This window comes from Emydura macquarii, unplaced genomic scaffold (assembly GCF_026122565.2).
Source record: "Emydura macquarii macquarii isolate MOO-44397 ecotype Brisbane River unplaced genomic scaffold, CSIRO-AGI_Emac_v2 contig_312, whole genome shotgun sequence".
Taxonomy (NCBI): domain Eukaryota; kingdom Metazoa; phylum Chordata; order Testudines; family Chelidae; genus Emydura; species Emydura macquarii.
In genome coordinates, this window is record NW_027130449.1 from 4,243,230 (window position 1) to 4,264,361 (window position 21,132).

Genomic DNA, 21,132 nt, shown 5'->3' on the forward strand with positions numbered 1-21,132 from the left:
AACTATCAACAAGAGGAATTCCCCTCTTGGCTTGTAATGTGGATGGATCCCACTAGCAAAATTCAGATCCAGACTGCAAATATGCCATAAATCAGGGGGCTTTGGATCCAGGGCCTTGTCATATAGCCCGATCACTAGCTTTTAAAACTTTAAAAACTTCATTTTCACTGCAGAAAAATCAATGAAGTGGCATAGACAAACACGGCACCTTACAGCCCATTTAATATGGTCTCTGCGCCAAGCAGTTTCCCATATAAATAAGGATGCAACATAGTGATGGGTGGTAATATGTAATGGTAGGACTAGGGCTACAACAGCAAAGGTCACAAGAGGCCTGACCGTCCCCCTCACTTACAGCAGCCTAAGCTGGGAGTATCTCCACTGAACTTCGTGGAAAAAGATATGTGTAAGGGTGAGGAGAATCAGGCCTGAGTGACGCTCACTGTTATATGCAGAATTTGCTATATTTCTATGTATGTAAATAAGAGAGATACAATGGTCCAGAAGTCAGGGCACCAGCCAAGAGACTTGGGTTCCATTCCATGCTCTGTGATTCCACATGTGGGTTCATTTTTCACTAACCTCCTAGAATGTTCTGGACTGTTGGTCTCTGCCAGAGACTTCCCTGTGTGACTCTGGGCAAGTCACTTAGTCTCTCTGTGCCTCAGGTTTCTACCTGTACAAGGGGGACACCCAGGGGCATGGTGAGGCTAAACGCACTCAAGACGGTGAGGCACTGCAATATTACAGTGACGGGGACTATACATGGACAAGACAATGGGAGTGTTTTCATTTACCTGAATGGGCTTTAGGTTGGGCCCATAATGGGGGAACGAGGGAGGATGGGACCAATTATGTCCAAGTCAGCAGAGAGTCCAAGGAGGGCAAGGACAAAGCAATGATCCTTGGTCCTGGCCAGGCACAGTTCATTAGTGACCATGGCAAGAGCAGTGGAGTGAGCAGAATGCAGAGGTCAGACATAGTACTTCCTGCTTCACATACAGAACTATAAAACATGAGTGGTGTCTCAAACAATGAATGGTATAAAGATGGTAAGGCAGGCACTTCAATTTGTCTTCTCTCCTAATGCAAGAACAATGGGGACATTGAGTGAAACCCATTCACCAGTGATGGGAGTAGATGGACCAGTGCTCTGCTCCGGAATGCCATTCTTATGTTCCTAAACATGTCTGCAGAGAGATCTCTAAACAGAGCTGAATAGCTGCCAGAAGTCATTAAGTTTAATAGAGCCTAAGTGTACACTGTGATTTACAAACATGGAAAAAGACATGCCCTTTGTCCCAAAAAGCTTACATTCAAAGACAGTTATAAATCAAGGTAACAGTACACTGTAAGATACATAAAACTTGCAATGATCATACTTGCATTTCAAAGGTAATCACAATTGAAACATGTAGATGCCAATACTCAATTTCAGACAAATATACATAACATTGGTGTGGTCATAGCTGATCAGGGAAGCGGCCAACTCTAGCACAGTACCCTGCAGCTACCATTTGCCAACACCTGAAGCTTCATAAAAAAGCAGCCCACCTCCATGAAGCACCTTGTCAAATTTTGCTTGTCCCCTTCCAGTAATTAATCATCTGGGGGATAAAATCTGATTGCCCACCTCACTTCTGCATACAAAGCTGAAAAATTAATACTAAGAAGTTATCCATCATCCATTTATTTTTAGTTTATTTTTTAAATAAGAGGTCTATGCAAAAAAAGATATGGATTTTAAGCAACAGGGGTGAAATCCCTGACTTACAAATGACTTAAGTAGCGTACACGTTCTCTGCACAGAGGTGAATTCCACTCTAGCTGCATTAACCACAGCCCTGGAAAGAGAACTGTTATTGCAATTAAGAATGATGCCGCCTTCACCTTTGGGCACTCCGGATTTAAACAGGAGCTGAGGACATTCAGCCCTTCTCATTAGTGGGTTTTGATAGCCTAGGCAACATTTTAACACCACTGTCTCACAAACAGTCCATCTGTAAAAATATCCACTACACATCGAAGAAAAACAAGTACAATCTTTAATACCTTAAATAAAGTGATCTCTGACCTATCTTCATTGACAGACAATTAATTTGGTCAATAGCATTAATAGAACACTTGAGGGTCTCATTGTGAATTTCAGGGTTAAGAAGACAGCCAATGTAATATATATTGTAGCTTTTTTATATAATACAATAACTAACTACAGCAATAAATGTGCCACTCTTGTAAACATATTTTAGGTACAGCCTGAAATATATTGCCTGTCTCAATTCCCATGGAAAAGAACTTTTGTGGAATGAAAAATAATTTTCCATCTCCCATTTGCAGTAGAAATTGGTGCCATGTGAAGCCAGGTAAACAAAACTGACAGGAAAAGATGGGCTCAGAGCCAAAAGGACAGCAGTGGGTAAAGATCCGCTGTGTCAGACTCAAAGCGGAGTAGGCAAAGCACAGGACACTTCAGAGCCTGCATTTATCTTTGGAAAACTCATCTTGCTCTCTCCCAACCCAACTGGATTATGTACAAATCATACTGAAAAGAGATCCAGGCCTCTTCCTATCCCATCAGTGTTTATTCATTTAAATGTTCCACAAGGAGATGCAATATATTCTTCTTCAAAAGTTAAATCAAGGGTTTGCAGCAGAAAAACAATCCCATTACCAGTGGGCTCACTGTGAAATCTCAACTCAGGAAGCATTAATGGGATGATGGTTCTCTTATGAGCCACAAATCACTACAGGAAGTACTGACAGAAGAGGAAGTCTGGCTGATGGAAGAAGAAAATTGGAGATAAATAATAACAACTAACACGTATTTATTGCAATTATATAACTGTAAATGCATTTACTTTCCACCCCGAACAAGACGACATTTTAGTTCCCATTACCAGTTTACACTTATTTTCCTCTGAAACCTGCCCTGGAAATCATCACCCCTAGATTCTTCTTCTCTCAAAATAAACACAAAATTCACTGCAAAGGGATTTGTCATCTTTTGTGCTTCTTGTCTCAGTAATTTGTTTTTAAAAATCATTTTGAAACAGCTGAATTTGTTACATTTGAAAATTAGCTAGCAAACCTCTGTTGCTGATACTTTTCATTCCTTTTTATATATATTGTGATATATCGAGGGCAGCAGGAGAGTCTTTGAAGGAGGTATATCAGCCCCAGGATGATCAGGGCTTTATTCCCTGCAGCCTAATAGGAGTCATGAGGGGGCAATTAGGAGCCAGCTGAGGCCAATTAGGGATCAGCCAGGTGCTCCATAAAAGGGCTCCACCCCAAACACACAGTGCATAAGTTGGAGGGAGCAGAGTGCTGGGCTGGGAAGGGGACTGAAGTAGTGGAGTGTGGGAGAGTGGAGGAACCCCGAAAGGAGGTACTGAGGGCAGCAAGAACATAGGGCATGAGAGGCCAGAAGGACTGAGGAGGGAAAGTAGCCCAGGGGAAGAGGCTGCAGCTCAAACAATACAGAGCCAGCAGTATATCGCTGTGGTTCATAGGGCCCCTGGGCTGGGACCCGGAGGAGCGGGTGGGCCCGGGTCCCTACCTCTCTCCCCCAGGGAAGATGGGGTGACGGGCACTTTCCTGGCCCCCAACAGGAGCAAAGCATGAGATCCACTAGAGGGGAGCCGGCCATCGGCCACAATATATATGGAAACCTAGTAACTGCATAATAAATTTGCTTATGCAAATTTATTTACTCCAATTTTCATGGCTTAATGTCAGTGTTGTTTCAATCTGTATTGGACCAAAACTTGGTAAACAAGTTAGGGCCTGACCCAAAGCCCAGTCTACTGACTTCAATGGGTCCTGCAGCAGGCCTTTCCATGGCAAGAGAGTGGTTTTAACCGGAGCCAATTGGGAATTTTCCAACAAACATTCTTCTGTCAGAAAATGTTGATTTGTCAAAACCAAAACGTTCCCGGGGAGGTTTATTAGGGCAAGGATGGAGTTTCTGGTAAGAAAAGACAGACGCCCCAGAATTGCCAATAGCCCAAATGGTTAGGGCCCTCACCTGCAATGTGGAAAAACCAGGTTCAAATCCCTGCTCTGCGTTACTCTCCCTCGGGCTCACTAAATAGTTATTTATACACAACAACAAAGATTGTGGGACAGGGGTGTACCGTGTGTCTCTGGTGCCTGGGGGCCAATACATGTATTTGTGCCCTCCCCGTCGGCAGCAGTACCTGTGGGAGGTCCTGCGGGCCGGTTCTCCCCCACTCCTCTCCTACGGTGGCGGCAGTGGCATACTGAGAGGGCCATGCATCCCAGCGCCGGCTGAGCTGCCCCCCCACTGACATCCCCAACAGCTGCAGCTCCCTCATTGTGCCCAGCATGGGGGAGGAGGGGCCGTTCACAAACTCTGCCGGTCCGTTTTTGGCACTACATCTGTTTAGCGCGGCCCCAGGGATGTGAGCAGGGGTGGTTCCTGAGAGGAGGGCCAGCCGGCACTTCCCCCAGGCCAGTGGCAGAGGGCATGACCCCTTCCTCACACCCACCTCCCCTTGGTTTGCCACTGCTGAGGGAGACTGACTACAGCTTGGGACCTAAGACCACATTTAGGCATATAGATGCTTTTGAAAATATTAACCTATGTGATTTAGATGCTTAAGTCCCACTGGAAGTCAATGAGACTTACACACCTAGTCATTAAGGTGCACTGGAAAATGTTACTGCTAAATTTAATGGACACTGTGGGGTTCCAGCACCCACAAAAATCACTTCCATAGTTAACTAGTTTTCAATACCCAGGTTTGAAAGTTGTGGTCTTGATGTCTGCAATCGTTATTTAGTGTAGACATCTGTAGTGAAGTTTAAATGACACACAACCTGTCAGGTAAAAATAATTTAAATCCAACAAGTTCATGGCATGCCACAGAGCCTGAGAGGGTTGTCTCAAAAAAATCTGTAACAAGATGCCCCAAGGGAGCCAAAGCCCCCCCACGTCTCTTGCTGGAGAGATGTCCCCAGTATATGGGAGTGCCCCGCATGGACAGAAGTGGCTCCTACATCTCCCTCCCTGCAGCCCCTGGTGCAGGGACATGTTGGGGTGTGGTGGGGCAGGACAAGCAGAAAGTTGGAGCATAAAGCACTCCAGGAATCTCCAGCTGATGTATTGCTGCTTAAGGCATGCTGTCTCCAAGGCTACTCTATGCCACCCTGGGGCTTAGCAGAGAATCAGGGAGCCATAACCAGCTTCCTGATATTCGTTCATCCCACACCCTGGCTCTCTGCTGTGCACGATATAACCTCAAAGTAGAATTGTGATACATGGTCCTCAAAGAAAAAATTAAGTATAATCTTTGAATGTTACTTGACAACCAAGTAACCATGCCATCCTATTATTGCAATCTCTTTCCCTTTTACAGTCTGAACTTGCCAACTACACACAACTCCCCTGAGTTCCATGGAGGACTCCCTCCTGTGCAGAGTTCAATGCAAGCCCTTTGTACCACTTTGTGCTGATCCTTTGGGCAGAAAGGAAGCTTCCTCCTCCCATCCCCACTCAAGACATCTCAAACCTGGTTTTGAGGGAGCTGACTGCCTCTGTGGGTAGGAAAGATGGTTCAGTTGCTGGGTTCTTTCAATCCTCGGCATCCTTGCTAAAAGTTAGAGCTAGTTAAAAATATCAATTGGTTTTACTGGAGAAGGGGGGGGGGGGAATTCCCCTAAATGTCCTGCAAAATATTTTCTATTTTTCAAAACATTGTATTCTCTCCCCCCCTTTTTTTTTTTGGCTTATCCTTTTTATTAACAAAACGGATCAAGATGAAAATTTTCATTTTGGTCAAAAAGTCATTTTTCATCCAAAACAGGATTTTGATGAGAATATGGTGCCCAGCTCTACTGGAAGGACTAACAAGGGGGCCTGTCATAGTGGGCCATGCTGGCATTTCTTTCTGAAGCAAACACTTGTCCACATAGAACTCAACAGCTACTCAGCATCCTTCAGAAGAAGGTAATAACAACAAACCAAGGCTGACTCGATACCACCACCATACAAGTATTCATAGTACAGTAATTACCACTTTTCATCTAAAAAATGTTCTACAAATATTCACTGATCACTTAGAGATAAGAGACTATGCACCATCAGCCTCTCCTTGTTCTTACCAATGGCTAGATACATAGATAGTTTGCCTGAGGCACAATGAAGTTAGCTCATATTCAGACCTACTCCCTTGCCCTGAAACCACATTTCCTCTTGAAAACAAAGTCGTTACCCCTGCTTCAAATGGTACCAAAATCATCCTGCTCACAATAAATTAATAAAATAAAACCACCCTGTTAAAAACCTAATATTAGTAATAATAAACCTGTAATGTATTTAGTAAAAAAGGAGTTAACTCAAACAGACACTGTTGTTCGAATCCTGCAGTGTTTTCTTGCGTGCATAGCACCCTTGAAGGTACCAGAATTGCTGAATTGGGACCTTTGTTTCAACTGGTCAGCCTCACCTCAATCCCTGGAAAAATCATGGAGCAGGTCCTCAAGGACCTTAAGGCACTTAGAAGAGAGGAAGGTGATCAGGAACAGTCAACATGGATTTACCAAGGGCAAGTCATGCCTGACCAACCTGATTGCCTTCTATGAAGAGATGACTGGCTCTGTGGATGTGGGGAAAGCGGTGGACGTGATATACCTTGACTTTAGCAAAGCTTTTGATACAGTCTCCCACAGTATTCTGATCAGCAAGTTAAAGAAGTATGGGTTGGATGAATGGACTATAAAATGGATAGAGAGCTGGCTAGATCATCGGGCTCAACGAGTAGTGATCAATGGCTCCATGTCTAGCTGGCAGCCGGTCACAAGCGGAGTGCCCCAGGGGTCGGTGCTGGGGCCGGTTTTGTTCAACATCTTCATTAATGATCTGGAGGATGGGGTAGATTGCACCCTCAGCAAGTTTGCAGATAACACTAAGCTAGGGGGAGTGGTAGATACCCTGGAAGGTAGGTATAGGATACAGAGTGACTTAGACAAATTGGAGGACTGGGCCAAAAGAAATCTGATGAGGTTCAACAAGGACAAGTGCAGAGTCCTGCACTTAGGACGGAAGAATCCCATGCACAGCTACAGACTGGGGATCGACGGGCTAGGCAACAGTTCTGCAGAAAAGGACCTGGGGGTAACAGTGGATAAGAAGCTGGATATGAGTCAGCAGCGTGCCCTGGTTGCCAAGAAGGCTAATAGCATATTGGGCTGCATTAGTAGGAGCATTGCTAGCAGATCGAGGGAGGTGATTATTCCCCTCTGTTCGGCATTGGTGAGGCCGCATTTGGAGTATTGTGTCCAGTTTGGGGCCCCCCCATTACAAAAAGAATGTGGACAAGTTGGAGAGAGTCCAGCAGAGGGCAACAAAAATGACTAGGGGGCTGGAGCACAAGACTTATGAGGAGAGGCTGAGGGAGCTAGGCTTGTTTAGTCTGCAGAAGAGAAGAATGAGGGGGGATCTGATAGCAGCCTTTAACTACTTGAAAGGGGGTTCCAGGGAGGATGGAGCTAGGTTGTTCTTAATGGTAGCAGATGACAGAACAAGGAGCAATGGTCTCAAGTTGCAGTGGGGGAGGTCTAGGTTGGATATTAGGAAAAAGTTTTTCACTAGGAGGGTGGTGAAGGAATGGGTTACTTAGGGAGGTGGTGGAATCTCCATCTTTAAAGGTTTCTAAGCTGCGGTTTGAAAAAGCCCTGGCTGGGATGATTTAGCTGAGGTTAGTCCTGCTTTGAGCAGGGGGTTGGACCTGAGGTCCCTTCCAACTCTAATATTCTATGATTCTGTGGAAAGAGTATAGAAATTTGACAAAATGATTACATACATTACTGAAGTGTCTTACACTATTTGACATGAATACAAGTATTTGGGAGTTCTTTATCATAAACTGACATTCTTTATATTGCTGAAATAAATATGTGATAAATATGTGATAAATATGTGATAAAAATGTGATTTTATAAGCAATTTTTGCATATGCAGTTAAATGTCACAATAGGCACACTTTAATACATTCAGAGTGAAAGTTTTCAAAACTGCCTATGAGATTTGTACACCCAATTAAAATTAATAGGAACTAGGTGTTCAAGTCCTTTAGGGAGGTTGAAATTCTCATCTTGAAAAGAAAATCTAATTTGTACATTATTCCATTAACAGCTTCCACAAGGGGGAAAAAACTGGATTTCCAACTTGAGTCTCTGCAAAAATTGACTGGATTTAGATGCTATTCATGGACTGATCAGCAGAGTGCAGCAGTTACACACTAAACAATCACCTAAGGATGTGCTAACCAAGGGCTCTCTCCCATTCTTTGATGTAGTACAAGAGCATAATTGTGAGGGGCACACTCACACAGAAAAGACTGGGACCCCACACTGCAGCTAGAAAGGATTAAATACATTTCACATTACAGAGACAGCAAGTAGGGACTGAAGGTCCTGACATACTCTTTAATTACAGCAACTCTGTACAGAGAAATAGCTGTGAGAACTAAGGGCAGGTCACAAAGGTGTTCTCAGAAATGAATAAAGGATTGAGAACTCTGCCGAATTGTTACAAAAAAGGAGTCACTGTACAAAAAAAATCTGTATTATTAAATCATCTCCTTGTTCTTCTCTCTGTGTAAAGTTCTTTGATCTTCCCTGCTTGAAAAGGTCTGGACAGCCACAGGTTTCTTGTGTTTTTTAAAGCAGAGCAAGATTCTTGTCAGTTTAATTGGAGGAAATGTAGTCTCGCTGATTAAGGCACAAGACTGGCAATTCAGAGAGATGTGGGATCTGTTCTCAGCTCTGTCACACAGTTACTACATAGCCTTGGGCCAGTCACTTTGCCTCTGTGTCTCTTCATTTCCTCCTCTGTAAAATAAGAATAATATGTACGCATCTCATAAGGATGTTGCAGGGTCATAGTCATTAAAATCTCTTGAAGTGCTTTTGAGATTCTTGGATAAAAGGCAAGGATAGCTATCCTCACAATGGGAAAACTATTGCTTAAAAAAATAAAGAGATGAATTCTCTTCTAAACGTCAAAATGGAAGAGAGAAATATGATAGAAAAGAGCTAGTGAGAGCAAGGACAGGGCTTGCCATAGGGACGGTGCATGAATACTGAACATTGTCAATTCCAGCACTCAGAAATTAAAGAATAAAAATAAAAAAGGATTTTGATGTGTATTATTTTTGGAGTTTGTAACTTTTAAATCCATTTTTCACATTCTTTGTCTCTGTGGTTGAATTTTTTTAGCCAATAATTATTGCCCGGTATAATTTACAGTGAATCTCTTTCAACGACCACACAAGGATGTATTTTTCTATTCCTAGTGTCTCTTCTCCAAAGATGGAGTTTTAAATACTGCCATGAACAGGCAAATTTTAAGGGATGCTTCTGTCTTGTGGGTCATCCATTTATCATTGTTTATTGTTTTCAGGTAACTCTGCATGTTATAAAAAATGCAGCTCACACTCACTCAGGGTTATTCACTCCACTCTTCTTCAGTTGGCATTTGCAGCGTACATGGATCTGGCCTGTATATATGTCACTAAAAGCAAGGATCCAGCCCTGTAGGACTAAGGACAGTAGTTAATACAAGTCCTGGAAATGGAACCTGTCCCATACAGAGTGACAGCCGCTGCAGCACCTCCGAACACACCCTGGCAGAAGCTTCTGCACGGTATGTGAAATGCATCGTTGTACAGAGGGCCAGGATAAGACTTACACAAAACTTAAGTCCCAGTGGGACTCAAATGGTGCATAGGCTTTCTGCTGGCCATCTGCATAGGGGTGAATTTCACCTGTACTGTGGTGGTTCTTCCCAGTATGAAGTCCCCCACTTGCATTTCCAATCTGTTATTTCATAGCTGAGGGTTTTTTTTGTTTTTTTTAAGAGGCACAACAGACGCAACAAGCAAAATGAGTGGTTAGCTACTGAGGACAACATTAGCATGGTAACTACCTGGGAGCTTATGGCTAGCTTGGACATTGCTATGGAGAGGCTACATTGAGAGCCCCTTATTACCATTCACAAAGAAGAGCTCAACTCAAGGAGCTGCAGTGGTACAGTACGCTGCCCTACTTAACAGTATATTGGCTAAGGAATGTACTTTCTTTAAGGAACAAAAACCGCACATACAATATGCGTGGGAAAGGGAGCCAGGGTTAAAGTCTTCTGTACAGCTTACAGAATATATTTGAGAACAAACCACAGGAAACAAAATATCCAGTGAACATCACGCCTTGATTTCAGTTACTTACTTGCTTTTGAAAAACAATCAACACCGTTAAAGGCACAATTTCTATAGTCTATTGATTTGCTCCCTTCTCCCCCAGTTGCAGTTTAAATACAAAAGAACAAGTGGAGCTTTGGGCTGAAATACAACTTCTTTTATATGGAAAAAGAATCAAAATGACTAGGCTGAAGTCAACGCAGAACAAGCAGGTGCAACTTTAGTGGAAGTCCCTTGGCCATATTCACTGAGGTTGTACATGACAATGTATTTGGTGTAAAGTGGTTATAAAAGATATGTCTACAAACAAAGTGATTTGGACACAGAGTGGGGGGAGGGAAGGGGTAGAAGTTGGGAAGGCAGCAGGAAAAGCAATTTATATTGAACCCTGTCATATGCCTGTGACACTAGAGTTTCCTTGAATTTACACCCATGGAACAGAGCAAAACTGGGCTCAGAATTTTGACTTCCATGAGTGTTGCAGTCACTTAAAGTCAATTCTGAATGCACAACTGGTGTGAAATCCACTTCTTTTGCACACTTGAATGTCACAGCAATGTAATTTAAATACACACCAGTAACATGCAATTTACATTAACCACCCACAAGCAGCAGAAGTTAAATTGACTAGTTTAAATTAACTTAATGTTACTGCTGTTTGGGAACTCTAAGAGCAGCAGCAGAGACTCCAGTGATGTCAGCAGCAACAGGAAGGCAGCTAGCAACATTTTCTTCGTTTGTTTATTTAAATGAAAGCTTGGATTCTCCAGTAACTGATGGCTTAGCCCCTTAATTCTCCAAGAAGATTTTCCTTCTCTCCTGCTGTGATTAGATGGAAGAGTTTTAAATCACAGACATTTTTGACCATGCATTTCCCCCACTTTTAGATTATTGCACCAAGAGACTGAGGTAAAATCAGGCTAGCCCTAAAATGTACATAGCTGTAATACGATATGTAATATCCAGTTTCGGTAACCAGTAGTACTCGATTGACCACATATAAACAGAGGGAAAAATGCTGTACCACAAAATAAGAACTAATCGTTAAAATTTTTGGTTCTCTAACAATGCCTAATAGTCTCTCTAGATGCTTTCAAGCAGAGCAGTAATTTCTTGTTTGCAGTTTAGGCCACATACCAGTACAAGAGGAAATGCAGAACGAAAATTTCCCTTTTCTTTAGCTCTCAGCTGTCTGAAACAGAATGATCAACAAGGCAGCTGTGAGGAGCATGGCCAGTTTGCAGTATGAGTGTCAGAGCAAGATGCCTGTTCTGGTGTAGGAAAAAATCATCTTAAAACCAAATCTGTTCTCAGGTACATCGATATAACAGAGAGTAATTCCATTTAAACCACTGGAGTTACTTCAGATATACACTGGGATAATTTTAAGCAAAATTTGACTCATAGCCCCTAATTCTGATCTCTGATCACAAGTGTAAACCACGCCTAATTCTTCTCCTCATACACTAAATACAAGATCAGAATGAGGTCTTTAGGCTGAGATTTTCAAAAGTGCTCAGCACTTTGAAATTAGTGGGATTTTTACCACTGATTCCAACAGCAGCAGCTGTTAACACTGAGCTCTTTTGAAAATCCCACCTTTTAATATATGAAGCAGAATGGATTGATTTCCACTTGGGAAGTGACCATTTGGAAAGCCACATTTAAAGTGAAGGGGCAGGGCTGCGATTTTAAGGGAATCCTAACCACACCATGACATGTCCCCCCCCTCAGGCCAGCACTCCACTCAGTTGCACAGGGCGGTTCACACCTCCAGACTCAGACAGACGTCACTGCATCGGCTACACTTGAGTCACTTGGTCAAGGTTAATTCCACAACTTTGAGAGCTAGAAATTTTCATTAAAAGAAAAAGAAAAGGAAATTAAAACCTGAGATTCTCATGTAATTACAAGACTTCAGGTCTGGAGCTCCAGGCATGAACCTGTTGTGCCTATGCCTTAATCCAGTCCTGGGCAAAGGAACTAAATGAGACACACCTTGGTCTGCAGGGTGACTCTGATCAAGCAGCTTAAAAACCCTGATGAATGGAGAAGCCTGGCAGCAAGGTCCTGTGGCATCCATGCCTTTGTTACGACAACTCTGACTAACACACAGAATTGAGGATATTACATAAAAACTATCCCCTGAATTGTGCTAAAAAATCACCTAATCCTGGACAACTAAATTATCTGTACAAACACCTAGCAAAAGAGCTTGCCCACCTTACGATATGCACCCCTATGAAAAATTACACTGACACCACAATGACTGGCAAAAACCTACCAAGAGAGTGTTCTATTGAAAGTACTGGACAACAGTTCAGACTAAATATCTACATAACTTTCAATGACTAATGAATTGCTCCAGAACTGACAAGTGTTGAATTATGAGTCATATTAACAGACATTCAGAAACTGCTCAGCCTCTTTCTGCACTCTGTGAGTATTTAAAGTGCTAAATAGAAATTCAAGCTTAAAGCCATTATGAAACGCTAACTTCCCCCACCCCAGTTTAATTGCAATTAAGATCCATCCGTAGGTTTGGAAAATAAAGAAGAGAAAGTTAAACACCAGCTTTTCATGATTTGTCAAAGGATGTTGATTATTCAAAAGGGTTCCTTATAAAAAAGCCAATTTCTTCAGCTTCCACATAGATGATTTTTTTTCCTAAGCCATCTAGTGATGATGAAAACTGATTGACAGCCCTAGCAATCTAGTGTCTTACCTACCAAGTAAGCACAGCTCAGACAACTGCAATATTTCCCACATTGCACCATTACAATGTGCCTAAAGAGGAACCATCTTCAAAGCTGACAAGATAGTTCAGTCTCCATTGTTAACTCCATTCTCTGCACTTCGAATCGTGAAGGATGTGTGTTGTCACCAGTAAGAAACTGGGCTGAGACACACAGAGCAATCATACAATGCTCAATATAGAACAGAGACCTATGAAAGAGTCTGTATTTTAATACAAAGATAACAACACACAAATATCATAGAGACAAGGTGGGTGAGGTAATATTTATTGGACCAAATTCTGTCCAGTAAAAAATATTATGTCACCCACCTTGTCTCTCTAATATCCTGGGTCTGACATGGCTACAACCACACTACAGACACAAACATCATAAAATTCAGATTTGTGGTTCCCACACTAATCATAATTTGGTCCTCCTTGCCAAATTACAGTTAGTATGGAAATCATGCACATCATTTAGTAGAGTAGTATACATACAGTATCATATGCATAGGTACATTTTGTATAATGCACAGTGAAACACTTTTATGCCTTCGTACACATGCTCAATGTGGCAGAAGATTATTGCTGCTGTGGCAACCTTAGCGTTGAATTAAAAGAGTGCATTCAAAATTTCGGCCATCATGCTGCAGTGCCATCATTTGCCTTCTTAAAACTAAAAGGGAAGAGTCGCTGTTGCAGTTATGCAAACGCACGACTCAACTATCTCACACTGCAAGAGACTGCATTTACTGCAATGCACGGTTGTTCATTCCAAGACAGACCCTGACGTCATGGGTTTACGCAAGCACATGTTCATGAAGGCAAAAGGCCTCAACTGGACAGCCTAAACACAGCTGTGTTTATTAATAGGTGCAAAGATCCACACAAATGACAAAACATTAGCAATAAGACAGATGAGAAAGAGAAAGACATCTGAAAAAGAAAAACATTTCTGGCAGGACTTTAATACACATTGTTATCTTTAAACTGGGTAACTGCTACATTCGCTAATCACCAAACCCTTCCTTTATCCCATTGGAAAGCCTTTCACATCAACAGCTATCTCCAAGACAAATTCTTCTTCTTAGCAATGATCCTGCCAGTGTCAGCAGGACAAATGTTAAGTTAAAAAAATTACTTCCAAACTGAATGTAAATTCCTTGTTAGTTGCTGGGCTTTGGCCTTGAAAGCAATCTGAGAGCATGTGTGAAGGCGGGCAGTTCCTCTAGAGGAAATAAGGACACACATTTTAGAAAAGTGAGTGTATTGAAACAATATTATGTGTAGGGTAAATCATCAACCCTTCAATACCCTGGATTCCACAACATACTAAGGACACAAGGGAATCTTGGGTGACTGGTAAACTTTCCTCTTGGTGTAAAATTACACTGCAGGATGGGTTTGCTCTCTTTACAGTGTACATGAAGAACAAACAATATTACTCCTCCAGCTTTGCAAATTAAAATGAAATGATTGTTATAAATTAATGCCTACTGCCCAAGATACAGTTTCCATTCTGGTATAATTGAATCGTCTTAATTGGCAAGCTCCAGTGGAAGCCAATGTGCCAATTAAGTGATTGTCCCAATTATCAGAGACTCCCAGGGATGCTCCGTGCTGCGAGCAAGTCATTTTTATTTCATGGAATGTTTTAAAACTAAGCAAAGTACTATGCACAGAGAAATAAATCCTTTTAAAAACGCAGAGAAGGGAAAGTACATTTGATTCTTGCGGCAGCAATAAGACCAAGGAAAAAGAGTAAAGGCCAATGCAATGAAGTGCAGGTCAATGATTCAAAACTAGCCCAGGATGTAGTAACGAAAAGTTGTTATTGTCTGAGGGCGGCTTTGTGGCCTACATGGAACGTTATATTCACCTCATTTCAGGCCATAGTGTCCATGCCACACAAAATCCCAATTTTTGTCTAAGAGCTCATTATCCTTATTACAAGTGGCACTAAACGACTTGCTTGTTGGCAGTCTCAGGACAGAGTCTGAACTCCCTTCTCACTCACAGAGGCGGACAGTCACGTGAGAGCTGGTGTATACTGATGTAGCAGTGTATGGGAAGCTTGCACGCCACTTGAATCTGACACTTTCCATCAGCACTGAGGCCGGAACTTTCAAACCTCAGGGTAAAATTTTCCAAAGCACCTAAGTGACTTAGAAGCCTAAGTCACATTCACTTTCAGCAAGACTACAGTCTCCTAAGAGCAAGATCTTTAAAGATATTCTTGTGCCTAATGATTCAGATAAGCACCTAGTGAGATTTTCAAAAGCATCTAGGTGTCTAACTATTACTGAAATCAATAGGAATTAAGCCTTAGCTGCTTTTAAACATCCCAATAAACACCTCTCTGTATTTTTAGGCATCTAAATCCTTTAAAAATCTGGCCCAAGTGCCTACATCACTTCTTAAAATAGAATGTAGGCTCTTAAATCACTTGAACATTTTTTAAAATTTGAATCTCAAAGGTCTAAAGTTGGCTCTGAAAACCACATTTAGGTACCCACATGAAAGCAATCAGGAGCTCCAAATGACCTCAGTGGATGCTCAGCACCTTTGAAAACATGGCCATTTTTATTAAGTGTTTGCATGTGCATTTAGGAACCTAGATTTAGGCACTCACTATTGAAAGTTTTGATTCAAACACACAAAAGGCACCAATTCAGTACCAGTACCAGTACCAGCAAGGACTTCCCCTGCCACTGCAGGCAGCCCTCTCATATAGTCTCCCTCATAAATGTATCAGTCTCTATCTTGAAACTAATTGTTTGTCCCCAGAACTCTGCAGAACCTCACTCCTCTCATGGCTAGAAACAAATTCTACTTTCCAGCCTACATTTATTCATGATTAGTTTATACTCTATCTCCTCTAGGTTGAGAACTTTTACATGGAAAAATAAGGAGACAGAGTGCATCAGAAAGAAAAGTCAACAGAGCTTAAACAACTACCAACACTGCTAAACACTGCTAAACAAACCCAGACCTGAATCCTGAAATGTTCTCCACATAAGTGCATCCCTGAATCCATAAGGTCCTCATTTCAGGACTGGACCAAAGAGCATAAGCGTGGTTACTAATTTCCTTGAGACCAAACCCCCCAGACCAAACATCAGGAAACTCATAGTCAATAAAAATGTCACAGCTTTACAGTCCAATACCTTGAGACCTCAAAGGTACAGAAGCAAGAACTAGGCATTACTGGGAAGCTGAGAATCTCCTCTTTTTAGTAATACAAAGGTCCCGTTTCTAGCTCTGACTTAGTCCTTTGTGCCAGGCTGACTAGTGCTTGAATATACCTTCAGAACAGTGCCATTTTTGTGAGGCAGTAGAATTTGGAGAGGGAATGGATGGAGAATTCCAAGTTTGGGATAAAAAGGGAAGTTCTGTAGCTCACTTTAAAACTTACGATTGTTTCAGAGGTTCATAATGGTAGGTCCCCATGACATTGGCACAATGCCAGTTAAATAGTCAAAGGTGAGTGATAAATTTAGTATTTACATATAAATAATGTACACAAACACACAGTATAGCTGAGGCATAGTTGTGTTGTATACATATAATGATAATAGAACTTTATATAAAAGAAAGCTCCGCTTATTTTATCACTGTCTTATTTCATAGGAATATAGTGCCCTTCAATTCCCTATAGATAGAAGATATATAAGAAGCCACTAAGAGAAACTTTAGGAAAACATGCACTGTAAGCTTTAGAGTGAACAAAATGGTATATATAAAGACAACCACACACCCCTCAAAATATAGATCCCAAGCAGGGAAAGAACTGTGAATCTTCAGCTTCTAAGCATGGACCTTTACCACTTCAGCTAATGGGTAACTTGCTAAGATAGCAGTAGTAGGCTCTTATCCTCTCCCTCTGTGGGTAAGCCCTTACCGGAGGATGGGATTTGTAATCATCATCATCATGGCAAATCCCAAAGGGATGTACAGAGCCTCTTTGCAGATAGAATGCCATGCACGTGGATTGATCTGTAACTAGGTCCTTAAGGTGGTTAGGCTGGATATTCACTTTATGCCCACCATGTAACCCATGTAAAGTATCATACAAAACCCACAGAGATTGACTGAAATCATCCCACTGATCTGTCCCTTAACCAGCTGTGACCAGGGTGCTTCTAAGATCAAGACAAAAACTATCGCCTGGCTCCTGCTGGGTAAAAGGAAACAAGAGACCTTTTATTTAGCTGGGTCAGCGCCTGCAGCAGGCTTACTCAGCACCAGCAGGGGAGTCACTGGTGACAGACAGTCCCGCGTCAGGCCTACTTTCCCTCAGGGAGGCTCTGGCAGGCAGCAGTCCCCCAAGGTGCGCCTGGCTTCAGCCAATCTTCTCTCACAGAGTAAGAGCTGGAGATCTCCTCTCCTTCCCGGACGGCCTTCAACAGAGCTGTGCTCTCCCCTTTCATCCTATCCTACAAGCCTGACACCTACTGCAGATGAAGCTAGGTAGGGCTGATTGAACCCACAGCAGCTCCTTAAATCTTTTCCTGGCCAGTGTGGCGTTTGTATAACCCACCGCACCAGCATATTATACACACACTGCTTTCTCCATTCTAGATGAAAGGCTTATTGGACAAACACGCCAGAGTGATCCCCTTTTAGGGGATAGCCCCCTACATAGCGCTACAGCGACCCTGACCTCAACCTGCATGTGAAACGTCCACCACGAAAAGTTTTCTCTCTATTTTGAGAACAAGGCTCTGAGTTCACTTACATCATTTGCTTTCAAAAATTTACACCCAGTAATACCAACAAAAAGTTCTAACGCTCTAAACACAGCCAAACCAAAACACATCCCCACGGACCAAATCCCACACATAGAAACACATAGAAACACATAGAAACATAGGTCCCATTCAGCTCGCTCAGCTCTCATATTTACCCTGCAGGGGGACTCCAAACTCACTGAGGAGTTACCATAAAAGGCTGCACAAACCAATCAAACCTACAACCCAAAACATTTTCCTTTCTACTCAAACACGAAGGTTGACAACTGCATTGTGAGATCTACCTTGAAAGACAGATAAAACAATTCAAACAAAAGATGGCACAGGGATCTGGGCACTCTGAATTAACTTATATTTATGGTGATAGGTGCCTTAAAGAAGACAGTTCTTGCCCTTCTTGGTGTTCACAGCATCTCAAGCCACCACCTCTTCACAATCTATAAACACATACAGAGACCATTATTTAGTATGTATTTATTATTTATTATGTATTACTATAGCGCTTTGAAAACCTAAAGCACTATATAAATGCTTATTACTTTTTCATGGCAGGGAAAGCCCTCAGTACTGCTGCTAGGCTCAGCATTTTGCTTACCTGGGTGGAATGCATAATTTGCTCATAATGACAAAGCCCGGCATATATCTGTGCCACCTATTTACCCCTGGGAAGCAGTTGGGGGCTGGGGTTTCAGTACTACTCCCAAAGAACAGTCACCTATTAGAATAAGAAACAGCAAAACCTGTCATTTGTGACCTCTGCAGACACTATCCCAAAATCAAGCTTAACTTACTATGAAAGTATGAGCTTCTCATGCATTACACAAGGAACCAGCTATCAGAGGAGTCAGCAAACCAAATGGCTGATAGGAATGCAGTGAGGATGGAGCTAGGCTGTTCTCAGTGGTGGCAGATGACAGAACAAGGAGCAATGGTCTCAAGTTGCAGTGGGGGAGGTCTAGGTTGGACATTAGGAAAAGGTTTTTCACTAGGAGGGTGGTGAAGCACTGGAATGGGTTACCTAGGGAGGTGGTGGAATCTCCATCTTTAGAGGTTTTTAAGCTGTGGCTTGACAAAACCCTCGCTGGGCTTATTTAGCTGAGGTTAGTCCTGCTCTGAGCAGAGGGTTGGACTAGATGACCTCTTGGGATCGCTTCCAGCCCTTCATTTCTATGACTCTTTCATAGAATCATAGAGCTGTGGCAGAACCATGTAAACCTAGACCAGTTCTAAACAGTTCTTAAAAACTTCCAATAACGGGGATTCCAAAATCTCCCCTGGTAACCTGATCCAGTGCTTACCTATCACTATACTTAGAGTTTTTCTTAATATCTAACCTAAATCTCCCTTGCTGAAAACTAAGCTGATCACTTCTTGTCAACCCTCAGTGGACATGGAGAGCAATCAATCACTGTCCTCTTTGGCATATTTGCAGACATATCAGGTCTCCTCTAAGCCATCATTTTCCTAGACTACACATGCCCAATTCTTTCAACCTTTCCTCATAGGACTTGTTTTATAAAAAAGAAAGAGAGCAAAGGAGAAAATCCAACACGTAAAATTACCTGGAAAGGTACATTATATGGTAAATGGCAAAATCTAAACAGATGACAGAAATCTACAATTCATGGTATCCAACTCACAAACACCCTGAAAACATTAATCCCTCTCTCTATATACATCGACCATTAAGATGAAATTGGGGCAGAAGGTTGGAAAAAGGAATTTGATACACTGATCACAGAAAATATGGGTGACTGAAAATGTTTCTACCTGTCTATAATTTATTCCGGTGACCATCAGGTTGAAATTACACCAGGAATACAAATCAAAGACTTCACACTTCAGCTTCAGTTGCCTCCTATGTCTGTTCTAGGCTGCAAAACACCTGGCTGTGTAATAAAGCGTCACGTGGGAAATGTTAGAGCCAAATTTTCATCTTCTTCCTTCTCAAATGCTATTTGTTACAGATACGTGAATCTCCGTTGTACGTTGGCTGTCCAGGAAGACAGGTTCTAAGGATTGAATTAATGGTGAATACAGTAAAGGTTTTAAAAGTAAAATGCTTGAGGTTCTGATCCTGCAAGTTGTTCAATGCGGGAGGACCCTTGTTCTTCTATGGGGAGCCCAAGTGGTTTGTCCAACCGCTGTCGTCATTAATAATGTTGACTTTTAACTTTCTAATTGAGCCAACTCCACCTCTGGAAAAACCCGACAACGAAAACTTCAACCACATCCCTTTCTTTAGCCTCAGGATTTTTGACTTGGGCCACTGGAAATGTACTGTGAGCAACTGAAAGAGTACAGTGCATTTTCTGAACTTCACCGGTGGTGCCTGACAATTTCATGCCAATTTTCCTGAGTTTTTAGCTGCATGACACAAATTGTGACAAGATTATTGGCTGCCTGGCATGCAATCACTCTCTTTCTGCACCTCCCCACAACTGACATCGTATTCTCCTTCCCTTCCTGAAAGGTATGGATACTGAAGTCCCCTGCAGGGATAAGAGGTAGAAGAAATGGAGGGCATCTGGAATTTTTGTCAGGGGATTATTCAAGAACTGTGTGTGTGTTGTTCTTGATGATGATAGAGAGACAGTATCCACAGAATGTACAGACTATTTCTACAGGATTTTTTATCATTTCCTGTAGTATCACAGTGGCTCTAACTCACAACTACTAGCTAATTCATATTTGAATAAAATGCCAATCATTCGGATGCATCATTAGAAAATAATAGTCATTACCTATCTCAGAGAAGAACTGTACAGACAAAAGAGGAACTAGAACAAGAAAAGAGTCAGAATCAACGTTTTCTGGAAATTCACCATTCTTAGCAGTAGCATAATCAGTTTAAAAAGGATATATATATATATTTTAAAAAGTCTTTACCTGTCTTAGTACCTCAAGCCCTGCAGTCAACTGGCAAGTTTCTATTGGCTTTAATGGGAACAGGATCGTGTCCCTATACTGCTGAAAATAATTTTATATAAACTTTTCGCCTTTTATACTTCCCGTTCACATTTTTTTTTAAATATATTCCCTTCATGTCTCACCTTACAAACACAATTCTTAAATAAAAAACAAAACTAAAAACCTTCCAACACCCCTAGACGGTGCCGCAAAGAAGTTATAAACTTGGAAACAGAGTGAATTAAAAATAGGTCTACAGATAAAAGAAACAGTGAATTAACAACATGCAAGATAAATTTCAGTCCTCAATCATTTGTCAGCTGTTGCATCCCCTCCACTGCCTAGTTAGGTCCCAACCCAAAGCATTTAAGCCTATGTATAATTAAGCACACGATTAGTCCCATGGAAGTTAGTAGGACTACTGTGAGTAAAGTTATCCAAGGGCATAAGGGCTCAGAGAACTAGGTCTTGGAATTTTTTAGGTTTTTAATGCAAGAAGTTATCTGTATCT

At 41.9% G+C, this 21,132-nt stretch overlaps 1 protein-coding gene across 5 annotated transcripts in view; it reads right to left on the minus strand.

Moving 5' to 3' along the window:
- The window catches only part of ARHGAP32 (Rho GTPase activating protein 32), a 316,253-nt gene that overhangs the window by 188,923 nt on the left and 106,198 nt on the right, over positions 1-21,132 (minus strand). Inside the window, exon 1 of one of the 5 annotated variants that reach the window (XM_067563787.1) lies at positions 3,089-3,157. The exons of the other annotated variants lie outside the window; for them this stretch is intronic. The gene's annotated coding sequence lies outside the window, so the exon portion shown is untranslated. Of the gene's footprint in view, positions 1-3,088; positions 3,158-21,132 lie in introns of those variants that run through there. 5 annotated transcript variants of the gene reach the window in all.